We start from the raw sequence: 18431 nt of genomic DNA on the forward strand, positions 1-18431 counted from the left end.
TGCTCCCCCGAGGAAGTTGAGCAAGTTCGGGTCACAACGCCCTCTGGGGAGGGAAGGTGGTCGGGGGCGGAGGGGCACCGCGCGCGCGCGCGCGAGGCTCCCAGGCCAGCCGGACCGCCGCCCACGTGGGCAGGCCGGCTGCATTTCCGCCCGGGCCGCGCTCGCTCCCACCTCCCCGGGCCGCGGCCCCCGCGCCGCCTCCGCGCGCCCGCTAGGTGGCGCCTGCGCTCTAGTGGGCGCCGCTCGGGCTCGGGCGCGGGCGAAAGCCACGGCGGAGCCGGGCGGCGGAGCGAACCCGAGCCCCAGGATTCCGGGGACTGGAGGGCAGCGGCGGCAGCCAAGGTAGGATTCCTGAGCCTCGGGCGTTTCCCTCGAGCCTCTGCGGTCGGGGTGGGCAGCGCGGCGGCTGCCGAGCCCCGCGCGCGGTCCGCGCCCAGAACCGGAGAAGTCGGAGCGGCCACACGTGTCGTTGCCTAAAGGGGACCCGGAGCCCCGCGGTCTCCAAGCTGGGCCTAGGGGCAGAGCGGAACAGCAGGTCGCCGGCACGCAGACGTCCTCCGCTTAGCCTCTGCCTCGGGAAAGCCTGCCCGAATTCCCCGAACGGCAAGTCTGAAAAGGAGAAAAAGAGTTGCTGAGGCCCAGAGCGACTCCAGCTTTGCAGCCCGGTGCGGATGGGAGCCAGACACCCTTCTCAAACTTGGCGGCACGTTGGGATCCCTTAGGGAGCGCTAAAAAAATGCTGGTGCCTCCAGTTCCATCACCACCAGCGCCCCCCTCTCTCCTCCCCCAGACTCAAATGTAAGTGGTCTGGGTTGGGGCCTGGGCATTTGGATATTTAAAAGCTTCCCAGGAGATTGCAATTAGCAATTAAGTTTGAGGACCCTTGATGTAAGGTTGGAGAAAACCCGAGGACGTTTGTTACAGAGCCCGAATGCTGATTCTTCTTCTCATACCTCCCCACCCCACCCCACCCCCGCCTCTCCTCCTCCTCCTTCCTGCTTTTGAAGCAGGAAATACCTCTGCCTTTGAGCTGTCAAAGCCAAGATAACAAACCAACCGGGCTGGTTCTGAAAGGGTTAAACTCAGAAGTGGGCCAGGAACAGAAATACACTGATATGGAATGTGAGAGAAAACTCTTCAGCTACCCCCCCCTCATTTTAGTAAATGCAGCTGAGGAGTCAGAGTAAGCCCCCCTGTAGGTAATAAAAATGATAATGTATTTGCATAACAGGCAAAGTGGTTACCAGCATGGGCTGGGAGTCCCCGGAGCTAGCTCAGGAATTCATGGAACCATGCCTGGCTTCAGTTTCCCCATCTGCAAAATGGGTGTGATGGTATAAACCTCTTAGAGTTGTTGTGGGGATTATTAACAATGAAAGGTCACGTTTCCTGAGGGTATACCTGTCCAGGTGCTGCGTTAAGTGCTTTCTGTGCATTTTCAATTTTGACTTCCCATCGTGGCCCACGGGAGAGTCCTGTAATTACCCCTATATGGGTAGAAGAAGCTGGGTGTCAGAAAGGTCAAGGAACATGCTCAGGGTTATATAATTACGCAGATTCTGGGCAGTCTGACTCTAGGGCCCATGTGCAGTAGTAATCTGTTTCCCTCATTGAGAGAATGTAGAGAAAACACTTAGCACAGGGCAGCTCGTGGTGCATTTTCCATTAACCATGGCTGTCACTGCCTTTGTCACAACAAAGCACTTTCACTGAATTGACTCATTTGTTCACGATCTATTCGTTATTAAGAGCCTACTATGTGCCAGGCAGCTTCCCAGATGCTAGACCTAAAATGGTGAGTAAGACAGAGGTCAACGGGCTCTCAGCGAATTCACACTCCCATGAATGAGAGAACTGAGAAAAAGTACAGTAGATCCTCACCTTTCGCAGATTCAGTAGATGTGAATTCTCCTGCTCGCTAGAATGTGCGTATAACCCTCAAATCGATATCCACAGCGCTTCTGTGGTCATGCGTGGACATGAGCAGAGTGGCCAGAAACTGGAGCTGAGGTTAACCCAAGGCAAAGCTCTGCCTTCGGGTGTTAGCTCTCATACTGTAAGCAAGTGTCCCTTTTGGGGTCTATTTTGTGCCATGTTTTATGCATTTTTGTGCGCTTCTTTTCTTTTGGTGATTTCTCTGTTTGAAATTGCCCCCAAGCATTGCGTACAAGTGCTGACTAGTGCTTCTAAGCCTAAGAAGGTTGTGATATACCTTACTGAGAAAACATGTATTTGATAAACTGTGTTCAGGCATGAGTCGTCATGATTTTGGCTGTGAGTTCAATATGATTAAATCAACAGTGTATATTAAATTAGGTGTCTTTAAATAGAAACACACATAACACAAGGTTAGGTATTGATCTGTTGATGAAAATATGACCAGAGGCTCCCAGAAACCTAACTTTAGGTTTTTCCCTGGGAGCAATGGTTCCGTATTTGCTAATTTCATATCCATGGCAACTTTATAGAACATAGCTGCTATGAAGAGTGAGAACTGACTGCAGTTAGACTTCACCCCATGTGCAATGAAAGAATCAAGGTGCAGAGGTGTACAGAAAGGGCCTGCCTTAGATTGGGTGTCAGAAAGGTTGGAAGCGGCCAGGGATGGAGTGGGTGGATGAGGAAAAAGTGTTTCAGGCAGCGAAAGTAGCATGTGCAAAGGCCTAGAGGTCACCAATGGCTTGGCAAGGTGGGGAAACTCAAGGAGAGCCAGTGTGCAGGGAGTGTAGTGGGCAAAGAGAACAGAATTGCAGCAACAACAACAACAATAATAATAATAATAATAATAATAATAATATGCTGGAGACAGAGGCTGGGGCTAGGTGGCACTGTGTTTTTTGTGGGCAGCTCTCATTTCATCCGATTAACACAGTAGTCCTGGCAGGCTGGGCTGGATGGTTTCCCCCTCTCACAGGTGAAATTGATGCCCTGTGTGGTTAAATACCTTATCCAAAGTTACACAGCTGGTAAGCAGCAAATCTGACCTCTAGTATCTCCCTCTTAATGTAATGCTGAACAGACATTTGAGTATTGATCCGAGACCTTAGAACATAGTCCTGGGCTAGAGATTTGGTTTGACCTGAGGAGGAGTCATAATAAGTGCTGCAGAAGCCATAAAGCTTGGGTAAAACTACTTGGGACAGTGCACGGAGTGTGGAGAAGAAAAGTCCTCATGCCCTTTAAAAATAAAAATAGTCCTGATCTAAAACCATTAATGCCTCAATGACAGAGTCCAGTTGCCTGCAGGGGCAGAATGAGTAGTGAGGGTGGGCACAAAAGTGTAGAAAAAGGAAGTGTGAAGGTCTGACCCAAATGAGCCCGAGAATGCTAGGTCTGGCACGGGTCTCCCCATCCATGGGGCAGCCAGTCTCAGTCTGCCTCTTGTCCCTGAAGGACAACGATCTTAAGCAAGGCTCAGCAAACCTTTTCCTATAAAGGGCCAGATAGGAAATATTTTGATCTTTGTGGACCATATGGTTTCAGGTGGCATCTTCTCACCTCTGTGGCTGTAGAAGAACAGCAGCCTTAGAAGGCATGGAAATGAGTGTGTTCCAATAAAACTTTATGTAAACCTTTATTTATGGACACTGAAATTTGGATTTCATATGACTTTAATGGGTCACAATATATTATTCTTTTGATTTTTTAAAAAATGTTTAAAAATGTAGGGCACCTGGTTAGGGGTCTGCTTTACAACTCAGATCAAGATCCCGGAGTCCTGGGATCAAGCCACGCATAGGGCTCCTTGCTCAGTGAGGAGTCTGCTTCTCCATCTCCCTCTGCCCCTTCCCCTGCTTGTACACTCTCGATCTTTCTTAAATAAATAAAATCTTTTAAAAAAAATTTAAAAATATAAAGACGATTCTCAGCTCATAGTTGCACAAAAACAGGCTGTGGGTGGGTGGGCTGTGGTCCATGGGCTATAGTTTGCTGACTGTTTATCTAGAATCATGAGACCTGAGGGCCATAAGAATACTAAATGTCTATCTAGCTCAATCTTTACTTGACCCATGAATCCCCATCCGCTGTTCTCAGCTGTTTCTTGAGTTCCCCCAATAAAATGGAAATCACTCACTGGGTAACTCATTCCATTGCTAGAAGTTTGATCTATACCTAGTTGGGACTTCCCCAAACCCAGATCATGAGACAAGAATTTGGGTGTCAGGGGGCACCTGGGTGGCTCAGTGGGTTAGGCCTTTGCTTTGGGCTCAGGTCATGATCTCAGGGTCCTGAGATAGAGCCCCGCATCGGGCTCTCTGCTCATCGTGGAGCCGGCTTCCCAATTCTCTAGGCCTACTTGTGATCTCTCTCTCTCTGTCAAATAAATAAATTTGAAAAGTCTAAAAAAAAAAAAAAAAATCTGAGTCTCAGGACTTCACCGGGGAAGTGATCCCAGAGAGCCCGGAGAGAGTGCTGTGGCCCCTGGGAAAGGAGGAAAACCAATGAAGGATGTGTTGGTAAATGACTTAGCACCAGCACAGTGGCTCAGTCTCGCCAGGAAACCCTTGGAGAGGTTGTGTGTCCCCTGAAGAGGCTAGGGAGCTGGGGGTATTTCCCTGCCTACTCAAGGCCTCCCCACTTCTGCACTCTGTCTGCAGTCCACCGCACCTCCCACCCTCCCACCCACCCCCCTCTCCACCAGAAAATGCCTTCAGAGGGAAAGGGTGCAACTGGAAACTCTCTGCAGGTGGCCTCTGAGGAGCGCTGATGAGCACAGGTGCCCTACAAAGTGTTTTCTGATTTGGGTTTTTTAAGCATGCACCGCATACCCCTGGGGACCTCTTGAGATGATCTGGCATGGCATGAAGTCACGGAGCTAAAGGACATGAAGTCTCAGACTAGGAAAAGTGTTCGCTTTGTAAACTGTCTCTGTGCTCGTGCCCTGCTGCTGTCTCTCCCCAGCCCAGGAGCCCCAGCCACACTGGCCTGGTACTTCCTGGAACTTGCCAGACTCTCTTCTGACTACCGTCAACAAAAGAGGTCTAGTGAAGGACCAGACTGGCTTGTCTCTCTTATGGAAAAGACAGAAGTCCTCAAATTCTGGGCACTGAACAGACAAGAACGGTCAGCTAAAATTTAAGAACACTGTTTTGTTTATTCATACAGTTTCCACCTATACAGGGCAAGTGTTTCTGGCTCCACATTCACAGTAGTAATATAAGGTATTTTCTTTAAAATACATATACAAGGGTGCCCAGGTGACTCAGTCGGTTAAGCATCTGCCGTCGGCTCAGGTCATGTTCTGGGGGTCCTGGGATCGAGCACCACATCCTTGGGGCTCCCTGCTCAGTGGAGAGTCTGCTTCTCTCTCTCCCTCTGCCCCTCCCCCTCTCGTGCTGTCTTTCTCAAATACATAAATAAAATCTTTAAAAAATGATAAAATAGGGGTGCCTAGGTGGCTCAGTGGGTTAAGGCCTCTGCCTTCGGCTCCGGTCATGATCCTAGGGTCTGGGGATCGAGCCCCGCATCGGGCTCTCTGCTCAGCAGGTAGCCTGCTTCCTCCTCCCTCTCTCTCTGCCTGCCTCTCTGCCTGCTTGTGATCTCTATCTGTCAAATAAAATAAATAAAAATCTTTTTTAAAAATGATAAAATACATTTGCATAATGCATCTACTTAAAGAAAAATATGATAAAAATGATAGTGGCCGTTTACTGAGCACTTACTAGGCACTTGATGTGATTTGAAGCCCCCGGGCATGCATAATTTAATTACTTCTCACCACAGTTGCATGGGTTCAGTCTTACTTGACGCAGGTACTATTATTAGCTGAGAAAACAGGCATAGGGAAGTTCAGTAACTTGCCCAAAGTTACATAGCCAGTAAGTGACAGAACTGGAAAGTAAACCCCAATTGTCCTGCTCCACTTTTTTTTTTTTTAAAGATATTTATTTGAGAGGGCACGAGCACACTCAAGCATGAGCTGGGGGGAGAGGCAGAGGGAGAGGGAACAGCAGGCTCCCTGCTGAGCCGGGAGCCCCAAGGATGCGGGGCTCCATCCCAGGGTCCCAACCTGAGCCATAAAGCAAATGCTTAACCAACCGACTGAGCTTCCCAGACCACCCACAATTTGTGTTCTTAATGGCAGGATGACACTGCTTCTCACAAATGTGACAGAGGAAAAAAAGAAAAAAAAAAGTGAAATTATTATTTTGGCTTACCGATGGGAGAGGAAGCCTCCCGTAAGAGGTTCCTCCTTCTCACCCAGCTGAAATCTGTCTCCCTGAGTCGACCGTCCCTTGATTGTCATACTTTCTTCTGGAGCCTCAGAGAACAAATCTGTCCCCTTTTTGTCCCTGCAGGCCTTCAGCTGATGACAGAGAACCTGCCCTCCCAGATCTTCCCTGTTCTGGGTTAAATATTGCCAGTTCCTTCTGCTTCTACCCTCGTGTGTTCTCGGCATCTCCCCACAAGCAGAGGGCCCCTTTCTTCCTTTTTCTTGTGTGTCCCAGAACTTCCAAAGTTGTTTTTGTTGTTCTACCTTTTTTTTTTAAGGGCCCCTACAGTTCATTCTGGGCTTAGAGTGGATGGCTGTGATTGGGGTGATGGGTGAGGCAGAGAGAAGCTAGATAGTGTTGTCCAGAGGGAGACTGTCACTCAGAGAAAGCCCCCCCAGGGCCAGCATCATGGGGTGGGGGGCGGAAGTGGGAGGCTGGTCAGGCTCTTTCTTTGCAGGCCAGAGATGGAGCTAATCAGGCCAAAAGGGACACACTAACCAAATTCACAGGAGCCTGGTAGGGAAGCCAGACCACAAATATATTAAATCACAATAGGACAAGCGCTGCGAGGCAGCCCGAAAACTTTATGTCAGCCTGTCAGCACATTCTTTCATCAGTAGGGAAGCCCGCATAGGAAGCCAAATTCTAGTGAGAAGGTTGGTATTCACAGGCCCAAGACGAGGTAAGCAAGAGGAATGAGTTTAATAGCCAGGACAGTCCAAGGGACTCGTATCCGCTGAATGATAGGTCCATGGTGGCAGCCGTGCTGACCTTAGTCCCCTCATCCTTGTGCTCATGGTGGACGTGACTGAAATCAGTGACCAAATCTTTGCCTTCCTACTGCTCCTGGGACCAACCTTAAGATCCTTATCAGGAAGGCGCCTGGGTGGCTCAGTCGGTTTAAGTGTCTGCCTTCGGCTGGGGTCATGATCCCAGGGTCCTGGGATCGAGTCCTGCATTGGGCTTCTTCCTCAGTGGAGAGCCTGCTTCTCCCTCTACCCTTCCCCCGTGTCCATGATCTCTCTCCCTCTCACCGTCTTTCTCAAATAAAATATTTTTTTAAATGATCCTTATCAAGAGGGGATTCCAGGCGGCTCTGGCCCTCTGAGCTGTCTGTAATGCTCAAGAGTTTCCAGAAATCCCGATGCTCTGAACAATGGGAGATAAGATAGACTCTAAAGACTTCTCTTTTGTATCATTTTTGCTGAGCTCCTCACGCTTGACCATCTCTGTCTACCTAATATTTCCTCGGCTTATGTTAATACAATTCGCCTTTTTTTTTTTCCTTCTCATTGTCAAGTCTTGATTTGATTTCCAGACCTTGCTCTTCCTGCTTTGTCCAGAGGCGCATCCTGTCCTGTCTTAAGAACTTTCGCAGATCAGTAATTACAGATACTGTGTGTGGATTCCACTGATACGCACTCCCCACATTTGGCGGTGACTTGCTGTGTACCTGCCAGTAATAACCTCTTGCAGTGGAGAAGCGGCTCTCTGGGAGCTCTGTTCTAGAATTGGCAGGATCATCATGTTACACTGTTGGTACTTTTATCACTTGTCCATGCCTGAGGCTCGATGGGTCCTGGAAAGGCAGCTAGAGCACCAAACCCAAGAGATCATTGAGTTTGCTGTTACGAGCTTTGGTTATGCTCCTCTGAGTGTTGGGAGACCTATTTTTGCCGGCTTTTAGAAATGTACATTTTGGGACACCTGGTGTGGCTCAGTCTGTTAGGCATCTGCCTTCAGTTCGGGTCATGGACCCGGGATCCTGGGATCAAGCCCCACATGGGGCTCCCTGCTCGGCGGCGAGTCAGCTTTTCCCTCTCTCTCTCTGCTTGTGTGCTCTCTCACTCGCACACTCTACCTCTTTGACAAATAAATAAAATCTTAAAAAAAAAAAGTACGTTTTTGTCCAGGGCCTTTCCTCCCTCCCGGCTGAAGAATCTTGACTTCCCTAAAAGGGAGACAAAATGCATACAGAGAATTCGTGGCACCCGGGGCCACTGCGGGAGGCCTTCTTCAGATCCTCCAGAGGAAAACTGGGCCCTACCCTCAGGGGCAGCCGCGCTGCCCAGTCTGAGAGTGGAGATCTAGTTCTTACACTAGGAAGGCTGCCAGTCTGATGAGAGAAGAGCCATCCCTAGCCTCAGGGAGTCCGATGGAGGAGAGGCATACAGTGTCCTTGGTGTGAACGATTTCGCCAACCCTGAAGATATCACTCTATCTGCGGCTTCTCTCGGGTTGGTCAACAGGCAGGGAAGGGGGCCCGCTTCATTCACAGCTCTGATAGACTTGTGCAAAGCCACATCAGAGGGCCACGGCTTCTGAGCGTCAGCCTGGGGATTGGATTTTATTTTGTTTTATTTTATTTTATTATTTTGAGAGAGAGACAGAAATAGTGAGAGAAAGCACAGGAACAAGGAGGAGAGGGAGAAGCAGGCTCCCTGCTGAGCAGGGAGCCCTACGGGAGACTCGATCCCAGGACCCTGGGATCGTGACCTGAGCTTAAGGCAGATGCTTAACCGACTAAGCCACCCAGGCACGCCCATTTCTTAATAGACCTTTTCAGACCAGTTTAGACTGACAGAAAAACCGAGCTGATATCCCAGAGAGTTCCCATATACCCCACGCCCAGTACCCCCATTACTGAGATGAACACATGTGCTATGGTACGTTTGTTACAGTGAACAAACCAATATTAATACGTTCTTAGTAACTGAAGTCCATAGTTTATTCAGATTTTCTCGGTGTTTACCTCCTGTCCTTTCTCCTTGTCAAGACCTCTGCCAGAATCTGGTATCCTGTTTCCTTGTCACAACATCTTATGTATTTGCTGGCTGTGACGATGGAGCGGATTTTCCTTGTTTCTGATGACCTTCCCAGTTTTGAGGAGGACTGGGCAGGTATGTGGTAGAACACCACTCTGGTGGAATCTGCCTGATGGTTTTCTCAGAATCGAACTGGAGTTCATGGGGTTTGGAGAAGAAAGCCTCAAGAGGTAAAGAGCCATTTTCGTCACATCATGGCGGGCACCCCCGATGTCACCACAACCTACTGCTGTTGACCCTAAGCTCAGTCATCCAACTGAGATAGTGTGTGTCAGGGGTCTTCACTGTCATGTGACTGTTCCCCCGTTCCATCCTGTTCCATATTGTTCTCTTGGAAGGCAGTCCTTACACACAGCGCACGCTTGAGGGACTGAGGAATTCTGTTCTCCCTTCTTTGGGCAGTGTATCTACAGCCCTTTTTTGGAACTTTTCTGCACGGGTAATTTGACTCTTTTCTCCCATTTATTCATTTCTCTTTTTTTGTTTTTTGTTTGTTTGTTTTGTTTTGTTTTAAATAATAGCAGGGACCCATGGGTTTCACTTTGTACTCCGGGTTATAATCCAATACTGCCTTATTTTGTTGCTCAGATCATTCTATCTCTGGCCCCTGGGAATGGAATTTGTGAGTTTGGATTTTTTTAAGATTTTATTTATTTATTGATGGGGGGAGCATGCAAGTGGGAGAAGCAGACTCCCTGCTGATCAGGGACGCCCATGCCCAACGCCACCCCTGCTCCCCCACCCCCACACCAGGAGATCTTAACCTGAGCTTAAGGCGGAGGAATGCTTAGCCAACTGAGCCACCCAGGCACTCTTGCAATTTGTGTTTTGCAACCAGCTCCTGCGGCCATTTCTTGTACGTATGAGAGTTCAAGTCCCACGTAGATCTGGGTTCCTGGCCCCAGTTCTCCCGCTGACTGGCCCTGGGCGTGCTCTTGGCAAGGCCCTGAGCCGGTGGGGCCTCCGCGCTCTCAGCAGAGACTGGAGCTAATGCTGTTACCTAGCACGTGAGGTTATTGAGTAAGAGGTGCCTAGTAAGTCCTCTGTGCGCAGACCTTGTTGTTCATGTTAGCTTGGCATTCACATTCCTTCTGGATCGGCCCCCGGAGGTTACACACCGAGGCTAAATATGCCTTCCCAATGCTCACCTTCCAAGACCATGGCGCTGTGTGACCCAGATTCCAGTACCTGGTCCCCCATCTCCCCCTGTTACCTCCTCTTCCTGGTGAACCAGCATCGTCTCCCACCTTCTGTCTCTCAGTCACAGCACACACCAGACAGACAGACGACCCATCTGACGTGCCCTCTGCCAGTTCACACAGACACACATCCTCATTCCTTTCAAGCCCCCTAAAGCACCACTTCCTCTGTGACACCACCCGACAGCCAGGCACGAAGTCCCCTCTCTTCCTGTCAGCTGACGGAGGGCCCCCTGTACCCAGTCTTGCCTCATAGCCCTTATCCCTTTAGACCGTGCTTGGGAGCCAGGGGACTGTCCTCCCTGAGCAGTCCTCATCTCCGTCCGTCTTTCTGTCCCGCCTGCCCACGAGGGGCTCCCCACGCCAGCTTGTGGTCTTACTTGCACCTCTGTAAGTTCCGACAAGACAAAGGGCGTAGGGGGAAGGACATACCCTGGGTGCTGACTGGGCTGAACTGGACAGACAGCCTGTGAGGGCAGAACTTCTCAGAGGTCGAGAGGCTGACCCGGGGTCGTGTGTGTGTGTGTGTGTGTGTGTGTGTACACTCATCATATCACAGCAGGGAAGGGGGTTAATATATATATTAATTATGCAAAAATATATATGACACAAACTTGGCCATTTTAACCATTTTTTTTTTAAGATTTTATTTATTTATTTGACAGAGAGAGATCACAAGTAGGCAGAGAGGCAGGCAGAGAGAGAGAGAGGAGGAAGCAGGCTCCCTGCTGAGCAGAAAGCCCGATGTGGGGCTCGATCCCAGACCCTAAGATCATGACCTGAGCCAAAGGCAGCGGCTTAACCCACTGAGCCACCCAGGTGCCCCCATTTTAACCATTTTAAAATGTACACTTCGGTGACATCAAGTACCTTTATACCTCCATAGAACCAACCAGCGCCACCACCCATCTCTAGAGCTTTTTCATCTTCCGAAACTCATGAAACAATGAGTTTAACTGTTGCCTTAGTTTTCATTTCCTCCCCGATCCCTCCTTCCGTCAGCCTCGGACACCCATCTCTCTCCTTCCCGTCTCTACGATTTTGACGGCGCCCTAGGTACCCTGTACCCACGGTATTGTGTGGTATTTTTTCTCCTGTGACAGGCTTCCTTCGCTGGGTATGATGTCTCTAAGGTTCATCCATGTTTGTAGCAGGTGTCAGAATGTCCTCCTTTGTAAAGACAGAACAGTCTCCTATTGTATGCTTATGTGGCATCTGGTTTATACATTTCTCTGTCCGTGGACACTTGGGTTGCTCCCACGTTTTGGCCATGGTGAATAATACTGTGATGAGGAAACAAATATTCCTGCCTTCAGTTCTTTTGGGAATATATCTAGAGTGAAATTGCTGGATCATAAGCTAATTATTTTATTTGGGGGGAAATTGCCATAGCATTTCCACAGTGTTTGTGCCACTTTACGTTCCCACCAGCAATGCACAAAGGTTTCTATTTCTCCACATCCTTGTCAAATTTGTTACTTCTGCTTTTGTTTTGTTTTGTTGATAATAGGCATTCTAATAGGATCTCAATGTGGTTTTCATTTCCGTTTTCCTGATGACTGAGATCATGAGCATATTTTCATGTGCTTATTGACCATTTGTGTATCTTCTTTCTTTTTAAGATTTCTTTTTTTAAAGATTTTATTTATTTGACAGACAGAGATCACAAGTAGGCAGAGAAGCAGGCAGAGGGAGAGGAGGAAGCAGGCTCCCTGCCGAGCAGAGAGCCCGACGCGGGGCTCGATTCCAGGACCCCAGGATCACAACCTGAGCCGAAGGCAGAGACTTGAACCCATTGAGCCACCCAGGCACCCCTAAGATTTTTTTTTAAAAAGGTTTATTTATTTATTTGACAGAGAGCAGGAGAGAGAACAAACAGGGGGAGCAGCAGAGGGAGAGGGAGAAGCAGGCTCCCCACTGAGCAGGGAGCCCCATATGGGGCTCCATCCCAGGACCCCGGGATCATGACCTGAGCTGAAGGCAGATGCTTAACTGACTGAACCATCCAGGCACCCTTTTTAAAAAGATTTTATTTATTTATTTGACAGAGAGAGAGCACACACAACTAGGCAGAGTGGCAGGCAGAGAGAGAGGGAAAAGCAAGCTCTCGGCTGAGCAGAGAACTGGACGTGGGACTTAATCACAGGACCCTGGGATCGTGACCTGAGCCAAAGGCAGACATTTAACCCACTGAGCCACCGAGGTGCTCCCATTTGTCTAACTTCTTTGGAGAAATGTCTGTTAAGTTCTTTGCTCATTTTTAAATCAGGTTGAGTTTTATGTTTTTGTTTTTTGTGCTTTTTTGCCATTGAGTTGTAGAAGTTCTCTATATATTCTGGTATTTATCCCTTGTCAGATATATGATTTGTAAGTATTTTCTCACATCCCATCATTTCACTACGTTGTTAGTGTCCTTTGATACACAGAAGTTTTTAATTTTGATGAAGCTGTTTGTTTATTTTTTCTTTTGTTGTCTATACTTTTGGCATCATCTCCAAGAAATCATCAAATCCAATATCATGAGGCTTTTGTTCAATCTGTTCTCATAGGGGTTTATAGTTTTAGATTTTATGTTTAAGTCTTTCATCCATCTTAGATAATTTTTGTATACGATGTAAAGTAGCTATCCAGTTCTCCCAACACCATTTGTTAAAAAGACTAGCCTTTCCTCATTGAATATTTTTGGTCCCCTATTGAAAATAATTCGGCCATACATGGGAGGGTTGACTTCTAGGCTCTCTATTCTATTATGTCGGTCTAAATGTCTGCTTGTATACCAGTAGTACAATGTTCTGATTACTTTGTTTTGTTGTAAGCTTTGAAATCAGAAAGTTTGTGTCCTCCTGCTTTGCTCTTCTTTTTCAAGATTGTTTTTTGGCTATTTGGGGTTTCTTGAGATTCCGTATGAATTTCCGTATGGATTTTTCTATTTCTGAAAAAAGCATCCTTGGCATTTTGGTAGAAATTGCATTGAATCTATAGATCGCTTTGTGTAGTATTGACATCTTAATGTTGAGCTTCCCTCTCTATGAACACAGGATGTCTTTCCTTTTATTTGTATCTTCTTTCATTTCTTTCAGCAACATTTTACAATTTTCTGTGTATCAGTCTTTTGCCTCCTTGGTTGCATTTATTCCCAAGTATTCTTCTTTGATGCATCTTTCCACTTTTTGAGGATCTTGATATATTGAAAAATGAAGAAATACAAAACAAGGTACCAGACTGGTGGTCACCTTAAACTGTATGGTCCTCTCAGTGTTTCTCAGGGGCAACATACGTAGACAGTGATAGAATTATATAGTGTCAAGGGCCTAATTTCGAGTCCCTTCATCAGTGTGAGGTCCCCCGTCCACTCACCCCCACCATGATGGGAGGAAAGTGGCTGGGCAGGTCCTCTTACTGGGCTAAGAGTGGGAATAGCATAATAGTCCCCCAGCTGGACCCTGCTGAGGGATCCCACAAAGGCCTGAAGTCACCATAAGCCAAATCAAAGCATCTGTCCAGCATGTGATGCTGAGAGCACTGAGACCCCTTCGAAGCTTCCCCGAGGTCATGCGGACTTTCTACCTGGAACAGAAACAGTCCCCCAGAAATGCAGATGAAACAGAACAGCCAGCTTGCCCACCCCCATAGCCTTAACCAACCCCACGGGGATTTTGCTGGCCCACATCAGTTTCAGTTTGAGGAGTTGTGTGAGGACAAAAGGTGAGGGAGCACAGAGTTAGAGGGCCAGTCCCTGCTCAGGCATTTCCTCACCCCCTGGAAGTCTTTGAAATAGCAGGCCTCTTCTCTTTTGTCATTCAACTGTTTTCCGGCTTTCTTGACCTCAGAGTCTCCTGGTGAAACTCTGTTCTTTCTCAGGCAGTGATTTATTTTGCTTCTTGGTCATTTTTGGCCTGTGGGGATGCACATGCAACACACACACACACACACACACACACACACACACACACACACACGTCACTCCACATGTCTGCAGAACTCCTAGGCTTCAGGATCTGGAGACATGGTCCCTGTCTCCTCTCTCCCCTCCTGAAGCCTGTTGTTGTCTTACCCCCAGCCGGAAGCCCCTCTGTCACAGGGCCAGTCTCCTGGCCACTTGTTCTACTCCAGCTGCTGTTCCTGCAGGCTCCAGCCAACTCCAATTTCCATAGCAACTGAAACTCATTTTTCCATCCCTGCAGTTCCACTTTGGAAAGGAAACCCGTAATAGTCCTTTAAAAGAAAAAAAAAAAATTGAGCTACATCTGGCATCGTCAACTTGGACTATTCAGAATTCCTTGCTCCCCCCTCCAACTCTCTGGTCCCCTAAAGACCCTCCCTTACTTCCCGACATCAGCCTCCACCCCTCTGACTCCCCGGGGCTCCTGACTCAAAAGCAAGTCCAAGGAGAAGTCTGTGTGGGCTCTTTCTCTCTGGAAATTAATGCAAGATGACTTTGTGCCTTGGCAACCCAAGAAGGGGAGGTTAGAGGCTGTATTCTACTGCGTCAGGTGATTCTGACCCACTTCACCACGGATGCCTGTTTGTCTGCCCTCCTGGGCTGGAAAGGCTCCAAGAGTGCCTGAACATGTCATGTCGTCTGTAAAGATGAGGTTCCTACTCACCGACTCTCAGGCAGTTGTCTCCAGGTTGTTTGAGCAAGATTTGATGCTCGTACTCCCAGAATATAGGTGAGGTTCAGTGGGGTGGAGTCTGGAGCCCCGTGACTAAGAAAAAATTCTTGAAAGGTCTTTGGTGCCAACTGGTGGCTTATTAAAGCACAGGGACAGGACCCATGGGCAGAAAGAGCTGCTTCCGCGGGGGTTGTGAGGGGTGACGGGTTATAGACTACGGGGTTAGGGGAGGTAAGGAAAAAGGGAGTTGTCAAGGTTGTTTTTCCCTCTAGCGAGGTATTAATATAAGAAGGGGGATTCCTGGAAGAATGTCACACACGTTCCACCCAGGAGTGGGGGTGTGGGTTCTCTGCTTGTGCTTTGTCCTCAGCTAGCCTTCTGTTCCCTCGTCAGCTTGGCTGGCATGACACATACAGGAACCTACGAGTATGATGTGAAGGGGTCTCTCCCCTCTCCTACCCCCAGAAAGACTTCCCTTATTGACCGCCTCCGTTTCTGATGCCTAAAATTCCACCACTGGCCACACGTGCCATTGGGCTCACACTCTGTTTCCTATTAAAAATGCCAAGTGCATGTCAAGTTGTGGTCCGCTTGGATACTCCCACGCCTAGTGCTGTACCTCAGAGTCTCCTGGTAGTAAGTGCTGAGTAAATGTTCCTTGGATTGAATTCATGTTTTAGCATAGAATGCTTCAACACACAACTTTTCTAATCTGACATTTGGCCCCAAGCACTTCTGGGCACATTTCGGCAAGAAGGGAATTATTTATTTTTTTAATTGACCACTCTCCTCTCCCCCATCCTCCCCTCCCCCACCGTCCGTATGGATTGGATAACTGAGAGTCACAGGCAAAGTGCGGTTACCAGTTTCCAGAAGAGCGGTTTGTTCTGACGGCTGCTGAGGAAACAGTGTGTGCCTGGAAAATGAGGAGTGTCATTAAACACCTCCAAGGGGGAGACGCTGTTTGTCTAAATACGGGTCTTTATCTCTAAAACATGCCCCCTCACCACCACCCCACTCCCGCTGCCCATGTGTGCTGGGCTTTTCGAGTCGCTGGCGATGTGTTTTGGAACACAGCGTGGGGGAAGAGCCCCCATGGGCCGTTCAGCTCCGGCTCTGAAAAATACAAGCTGCGTTTGACGGAATGACAAAAAGAAATCTGTGGAACCAGGAAGCGTAGTAAATACCGTGACTCTCTGCAAATGTGCACAGCCCAAACAGATTTTTCCAGTCTGGAAAAATGAAGAGATTTGTCTGTGTGAAACCCGCCAGCTCTCGGCCCCTCCTCCCTTTCCCCTGCTCCACCCCCACCTCCTGGCAAGGCCGCCCACCCTGCCCCAGACATTCAGTCATCCGCTTTCATCCTTTGTGACTTGCTTTGCCCCAGGAAATAACACTGCCCAGGCTCTGGGGAGATACCCCAGCCTCTCCCAAGCATCTCTGAGAGACGTCTGTCTGGCTGGGTGTTGCCGGTCATTTCCGACCTTGGCCGGATGCGGCTCAGGGCTGAACCGTCCAGGAGGCAGTGGGTCTGGTGTCTCCACTTGCTGGGCTTTATCCTACCTGTCCCAGGTCCCCCACCACACACACCCCCTTTCCTTTTGAAAGACCCTTTTTTTTTTAAGATTTTATTTATTTGACAGAGAGATCACAAGCAGGCAGAGAGGCAGGCCGTTGGGGGGTGGGGGGGTGGGGTGGGAAGCAGGCTCCCCGCTGAGCAGAGAACCCGATGTGGGGCTCCATTCCAGGACCCTGAGATCATGATCTGAGCTGAAGGCAGAGGCTTAACCCACCGAGCCACCCAGGCACCCCGAACCTTTATACCGTCCCTTCTTCTGTGAACCGGTGTTTAGAGAGAGCACTTGCAAAAGGTGAGGGTTTAAAAGCCCTCTCTTGAGGCTAGTCAGAGGGTGGAGGTAGAATAGGAAAATTTTCAGTGACTCAAAGACAACCACAACCAGGACAACCATTGGTGGGGATGGCTTCTGTATGGGAGGGACTTGCAGAGAAAATCTGAGCTGCACCTAGCCTAGGAGATAGACTTGCATAGCAACTATGCTGTGTTTTTTGATGGTGTGTTTGCAGGTGGTGGGTAGGGGCGGGAAGAGGGGTGCTGACAACGACTATGGGGCTGTAAACACCCACCCTCTGGAGTGCTGTCCTGAGACCATATATCCAGCCTGCAGTTCAGTCTGTTGAAAAGGGCACTGGGAATCAGAGCAATGGGCTTGAACCCTGGCTTCTCTCATTAGGGAGTAGCTGTTAGTCACCTCTCCATCCGCAGCACCTAGGACAAGCCTGCCAACTGCAGGCGCTCTGTTGCTGTTTGTGGAGTCGGTGAGTGAATGAATGAGCCAGTCACCTTGGATCCTTTTCCATTGTGAGCTTCAGTTTCCTTCTCTCTGAAAAATAATGTGAAAAATCTGACACTTACTCTGCCTAGCCTGCCAGGGGAGAGTGAGAGGGGGTGGGGGGGAGGAGAGTGAGATTGTTGGGGTGGGGGAAGGAGAGAGCGAGAGAGCAGACGTATGAGCATTTTTTATCCTTTGTAAATTGGAATTTTGGAGTCAGTTTGGTCTCTGGTTCCATGGCTCACCTTTAGTGTTTATGTCCTTTATCAGGAGGAAGGGCTGTACTCCACAGTGTCCCCCGAACACTTCTCCATCCTATCATCTGAGTATCTTAAGGACAGGAGGCTATTTTGGGTGCTTTTAACAAAGCAGTTTAGGGGCGCCTGGGTGGCTCAGTGGGTTAGGCCGCTGCCTTCGGCTCAGGTCATGATCTCAGGGTCCTGGGATCGAGTCTCCCATTGGGCTCTCTGCTCAGCAGGGAGCCTGCTTCCTCCTCTCTCTCTCTCTGCCTGCCTCTCTGCCTACTTGTAATCTCTGTCTGTCAAATAAAATAAATAAAATATTTAAAACAAAAAAACCCAAACAACAACAACAACAAAAAAACAAAGCAGTTTAAATCTGACAACAATGCCTTTTAACATCCTCAGCCTCGACAGGGCCATCGCCACATCAGTCCCGTACTTGGTCCCAGAACTCCCGTGAGACCCTCCCGAGGAATGGCCTGAGCTCAAAGGAGATTTTCATGAAGAACTGGCAGGGGTGGGGGGTGGGGGGTGCTGGGAATCTGCCCCTAGATCTTCGCCCGTGCTGGCTCCTCTGCCTGCAACACCCGCCTTCCCTTTCCCAACTGGTCCAATACCATCTTGACTTCCAGATCTCCACTTAGACCTCATTTCTTCCAGAATACATTCCCCCATTCCTCCCCCTCTGTCCTTCAAGCTGAGCCTCCACCTACCTGCCCTCTCTGGGTTCACCTCCCCTGTCCAGCTGCTCGCCAACTGAGGTACGGTCACCCATTCACCTGTCTGCCTTGCTCTTAAATGAAATGGTGGACACCCTGAGGACAAAGACTGGGTCTTTCTTGTTCACTGTTGTAAGCTCACTGCCGGACCCCAGGGCGGTGCCCTGTACATGTATACTGATGAAACGAATAGCCACAGTGTGTTGGGGGAGGGGGGAGACCGAGACCAGAATCAGGCAGGTTCTCCTAGAAGGGTACTCCCCA

The 18431-nt window shown here is 49.0% G+C and overlaps 1 protein-coding gene across 1 annotated transcript in view; it reads left to right on the top strand.

Annotated features, from left to right (window-relative positions):
• The first annotated feature begins 269 nt into the window (after window positions 1-269).
• Window positions 270-18431, top strand: part of CHD9 (chromodomain helicase DNA binding protein 9) — a 222748-nt gene continuing 204586 nt past the window's right edge. Inside the window, exon 1 of the mRNA XM_032325864.1 lies at window positions 270-342. The gene's annotated coding sequence lies outside the window, so the exon portion shown is untranslated. The remainder of the gene's footprint in view (window positions 343-18431) is intronic.

This window comes from Mustela erminea, chromosome 19 (assembly GCF_009829155.1).
Source record: "Mustela erminea isolate mMusErm1 chromosome 19, mMusErm1.Pri, whole genome shotgun sequence".
Classification (NCBI taxonomy): domain Eukaryota; kingdom Metazoa; phylum Chordata; class Mammalia; order Carnivora; family Mustelidae; genus Mustela; species Mustela erminea.